Raw genomic sequence first — 6,096 nt, 5'->3', positions numbered from 1 at the left:
TCTTGACCAACTGAAACAACACTATTCCTTGAAGTGAATGTTGTGAATTTTAATAATTGTGGTGAGGTCGAGGTCGAGGTCGATGTCGTAACCGTGATGGAGGAAGAAATAATTATTATTTTTGTTGTGGTTGTTCTAATCATCCAAATTTCTAAAGAACCACTCGAAATGATGATCATAAAATAAAGGCTCCACAAGATAAGAACTCAAAAGATGATGAACAAAAATGCTTCTGATGTGGTATGACTGGGCATTGATCACATATTTGTCGTACATTGAAACACTTAGTTGATCTGTATCAAACTTCCCTAAAGGAAAAATGGAAAAATAAAAAAAGCTAATTGTGCCTACCAAGATGATGATATGTTTCACCCATCCACTCTAACAAATTTAGATGTGACAAACTTCTTTGAATCTTCCAAAGAGAAAATCGGCACGTTTCTTTTGACTTTGAGAATATTGAGACTTAATGTTGTTGTTTTTTCTTTTATCTATCTTCATGTTTTTTCTTAGTTAATTTTAACATTTGTATATTTCAAGTGTTGTTTTTCTTATCGTAATTATTTTCTTTCAATGAATAAAGGTGGATCACTTTCATATGTTGGGTGATTAAAAAATAAGAAAGAAGATCTATGTCTAATAGACAGTGAATTATATACACAATACTTACAAGTAAAAAATACTTCCAAATTGACCATGTTGAAAGCAAAAGTAAATACAATATTATAGTTTGCAAACTGGATTGAAGGTTTTGGAAAAGTAAATATTATTTTGCCTAGAGGAACAAAATTTTCTATTAATAATGCATTGTTCTCTAGTCAATCAAAGATAAATTTACTTAGTTTTAAAGATATATGTTGCAATGGTTATCATACTGAGACTAATAGAAATAATAAAATATCATATCTATTGTCTCAAATAAAAAACGTATACTAGAAAAGTTGTCTACTTTATCTTCTGGATTGTATTATACTCATATATGAGTAATCGAAACATATGCAACAATGTATTATTTGTCATGACAGATTAGGTCATCCAGAGTTTATAATTATGAGCAAGATTATTGAGAACTCAAATGGACACCTATTGAAGAGTCAAAAGATTCTTCAATTTAATGAATTGTCATGTAGTGCTTACTCTCAAGGCAAATCAATAATTAGGCCATCACCAGCTAAAATGAGAATTGAGTCACCTGCATTTTTAGAACGAATTCATGATGATCTATGTGGACCTATTAACCTACCAAGTAGACCATTTCGATATTTTATGGTATTAATAGACGCATCTAATAGATGGTCAAACGTATGCTTATTATCAAGTCAAAACATTACATTTGCAAGATTACTTGCTTAAATAATTAGATTAATAGCATAATTTCCTAATTATACAATTACAACTATTCGTCTTGATAATGCTGGTGAATTTACATCTCTAACTTTTGACAATTATTATATGACAATTATGATAAGTGTTGAACATCTTGTAGCTCATGTTCATACACAAAATGGTTTAGCAAAATCATTTATAAAACGTTTGCAATTAATTGTTAGACCATTACTTATGAGAGTTAAGCTTCCTACATCTGTATGGGGACATGCTATTTTGCATATAGCATCATTTTTACGTATTAAGCCAGTAGATAGTAAGTACTCACCATTACAATTAGCCTATGGTCATGAGCCAAATATTTCCCATTTGAGAATTTTTGGATGTATAATATATGTTTCAATTGTTCCACCACAATGCATTAAGATGGGTCCTCAAAGGAGGTTGGGAATGTATGTTTGATATGATTCTCCACCAACTATTAAATATCTTGAACCCTTGATGAGTGATATATTTACTACATGATTTGTTGGTCGTCATTTTAATATGACAAAATTTTCAACATTAGGGGGAGGAATCAAGAAGTTGGAAAAATAAATTACACGGAATGCATAGTTATTGTCTCAATTAGATCCTCGTACAAATCAATGTGAACTTGAAGTTTAGAAAATAATTCATTTGCAAAATATAGCAAATCAATTACTAGAAAGTAACTAAATCACATATATTAGTTGTAAATATTCCATCGAAAATTGATATCCCGATACAACAAGTTGTCATTAAAGAGTCTGAAACATGCTAAAAGCGTAGTAAACCAATGCGTTCTAAAGATAAAAATCCTTGTAAAAGAAAAATAATTAACATTAAAAACGGTTTGGTTGAGGATGTAAATACCATGAAGAAATCTTTGACATGAATAGTGAGGAAGGTGAAATAAATAAAGATAATGATGTGATTTCAATAAACTATGTCATGATAGGAAAATGATGGAACCAAACTAATGTAGTTATTTACAACATTTTTGTGTATAATGTTGCTATTGATATTATAACTATAGATGAGGATTATGAACCAAAATCCGTTGAAAAATATCAACATGGAAAAGATTGGCTTCAGCGGAAAGAATAAATCGAGTAAAAAATAAACTCACTTTCAAACCATCAAGTTTTTGGATCATTAGTTCAAACATCAGAAGATGTCAAACCTGTGAAATACAAATGGGGTAATTGTGAGAAAAAGAAATGAAAATAATGAGGTCACAAGATATAAAGCAAGACTAGTTTGACAAGGTTTTTCACAAAGACCTAGTATTGAATATAAGGAGACATATTCTCCTGTGGTGGATACAATTACACTATGATATTTAATTGGTTTGACCGTATATGAAAATTTGGATATGCATTTTATGGATGTAGTCATAACATACTTATATGAATATCTTGATAATGATATTTCTATGAGAATCCAAAAAGAATTTAAGATACTTGAAACATATAAATCAAGTTTTCAGGAATTGTATTCAATGAAGTTACAGAGATCACTTTATGGATTGAAACAATTAGGACGAATGTGGTATAATCACCTGAGTGGATATTTGTTGAAAAAATGATATCAAAATAACTTAATATGTCCGTATGTTTTTATAAAGAAATCATAGTCATGATTTATTATTACAACTATATATGTTGATGATTTAAATATAACTGGACCTCCTGAAGAGTTTCAACGGCAATAAAATATCTTAAGAAAGAATTTGAGATGAAAGATCTCGGTTTTTTTTTTTTTTTTTTTTTGCCTTGGCTTGCAAATTGATCATTTAGAAAATGAGATATTTATTCATCAGTTAACTTATATAGGATTTTTTTTAAAATGTTCTATATGAACAAAACACGTCCACTGAACATTCCAATGGAAGTCTGTTTACTAGATGTGAAAAAATATATATTTCGATATCGAAATGATAATGAAAAACTACTTAGTCCTAAAGTACCAAATTTTAGTGCAATTGGTGCACTTATGTATTTTGCTAATAATACAATACCATATATTACATTTTCAGTAAATTTATTAGCTAGATATAGTTATTCTCCAACCAAAAGATATTGGAATGGAATTAAGCATATATTCCGCCATCTTTGAGGAACGATCGATCTGAGTTTGTTTTATTCAAATAAATCAAATGTTGATTTTGGTTATACACTTTTTGGATATTTATTTGATCCACCCAAAATTAAATCTCAAACAGGTTATTTGTTCACATATGGAGATACTGCTATATCATGACAATCAGTAAAATAGATCATAATAGCTACTTCCTCAAATCATGTTGAAATTCTTGTAGTTCATGAAGCTAGTCGAGAATGTGTATAGCTACAATTAATGACTTAACACATTCGTGGAACATGTAACTTATCTTCTAATAAAAATCTTTCAACAATATTATACAAAGACAACACAACTTGCATAGTCCAAATCAAAGGAGAATATATTAAAAGAGATAGAACAAAGCATATTTCATCGAAGTTTTTCTACACTCATGATCTTGAAGAAAATGGTGACATCATCATACAACAAATTTATTCGAAGGATAACTTGGCATACTTATATCAAAACTATTACCAACTGTAACCTTTGAAATATTGGTACACAACATTGGAATGTGGCGATTTAGAGATCTTAAATGATGTTTTAATGAGGGGAGTAAATATATTGTATTCTTTTAAGAGTATAAATTATATGAAATATGTATTCTTTTTCCAATTTTTTCCATTGGATTTTTCTTAGTAAGATTTTTGAAAGAACTCTTATACAAGAGTACCTTTCAGCGGAAGTGGATTGTTCCAAACTCATTGTGAAAGAATACCGCATTACATTCTAACAGAAAAGATATGCATTATACAATTAATTATTGGCATGCTTTCAAACTTATATAACAAAGAGAGGAAATACGTACTAGTTGAAGAACTCTTCTTCACCAAAATCTCGCTCTCGTCCAAGGGACTGCTCTTCTTGCTCTTGCTGGAACATCCAAGCAATCGTTCACCAAATCACTAGTCGTCTACCCACAAATGGCCTCCACACGAACACAGCAACGGGGAGGATGCCACCACTTAGAACATTCGGTATTCTCGGTGTGAGAATCCAAGAGGTGTGGGCTCTATTGGATTTGGCAGAGGGAAGGAAGAAGTGATCGTTATCACGACCAAGCAAGTGAGAGAAGGCGAAAGTCTATCATATAGACGATGCTTAATCGTTTAAGAAACGGTACACGATCGTTTAGTAAATAGGCCGTGATCGTATAGACAATCGTTTAGTAAACATTCGGGCGCATTTTCGTTTAGGAAAAAGCTAGACGATCGTTTATCAAATCCTATGCGATCGTTTAGTTAGTCGCACATGTGTATACGATCGTGTAGAAACGTTGAGCTATCGTGTAGTCTCTCGATTTGCTATGCGATAGGTTATATACAACTCGTGAGCGAATTCTCTGATCTCTTTGCAAAACGAAAACGATTTTCATTTTATTCTTCAGTTACAAAAATTAAATGAAACCTCCCACTATTACACGGATACAGAGAAAATGCCGACACAATTATCCCATAATTGTCCAAAAATAAATAATAAATATAATCATATTATAGTCATTAACATATGGTTTAATATCACATCATATGCAATAAATTAACCATAGACTTTTCTCCTCCACTAGATATAAATCATATTTATATCATTTCCCTTCAAATAATGTATCTCATACATAATGTCAATCATATCATATATAATTAACGAGTTCAATTCCCTCTTGTCAATTTGAACACTTCAAACTGACCCAAAAACTAATTCTCAACTTGAATTCATTAAGTTACCAAGGGGACCTTATGGACCTATGGCTCGAAGCTCCAACGGTACGTGAATAACTACTGGCTAAACTCTTTAGCCACAAGATCCATATCATCCGTTAACTGTCAGGTATTCCACTAAAGACTGACAGTTGTACTCTTCTCACTATAGATATATTTATGTGTCCATCGGATATAACTAATCAACAATACGATAACCCTTCACAGATGCTCGTAAATATAGATGGGCTATTTACCGTTTTACCCTGTAGTTACATCTAACTCCTTAAGTACCACTGATCCATCTAATGAACAATACAACATAGTCTTACTATGTGTGGACACCTCTCGGGCCATGAGAAGGTGTGTGGCACCACATCATTCAAGCCCCGAAATCAGCCCTTAAGGGCACAATCTATCTACTTACCCCTGCTTCGGGGAAGGGAATTAATTTCATCTTGTGTAACTGAGTTCCCAGCTCCCAAATCAGACGAATCCTCAAAGTGGTAGGTTTGAGTCAGCGATCGGCCACTGGCACCCATGCAAATCAAAGGACCGCCCTCAAAGATAGGAGTTCCCAACTCACTCAGGATTGAGGTCATGTTACCTATGGTCATCTTAGTGAATTGAAGTCTCTGTCATGAACGGCGTTATATAACGAGACTATAACACTTTGTGGTCCAGTCTTATACAAACTCTTTGTATAGGACGCCATCACTCGCATGTCCCCACATAAATAATCAAGATCAGACCATCTGTAGCAAGTCACAACATGTGTAACTATTCTACAAAGCGAGTCACATCCGTAGCGTTACCAGGATAAGGTTTCTCTCCTATATCCATATACTACAGACCATTTTGGTTATCACTTAAGACATGATCCACTTGTATGTTTCCACATACATGCTTAAGTTACAAACGACAACCAGGG

Source organism: Benincasa hispida, chromosome 12 (genome assembly GCF_027475165.1).
Source record: "Benincasa hispida cultivar pf3 chromosome 12, pf3_genome.v1.1, whole genome shotgun sequence".
Taxonomy (NCBI): Eukaryota; Viridiplantae; Streptophyta; class Magnoliopsida; order Cucurbitales; family Cucurbitaceae; genus Benincasa; species Benincasa hispida.
This window is presented reverse-complemented; position numbering follows the sequence as displayed.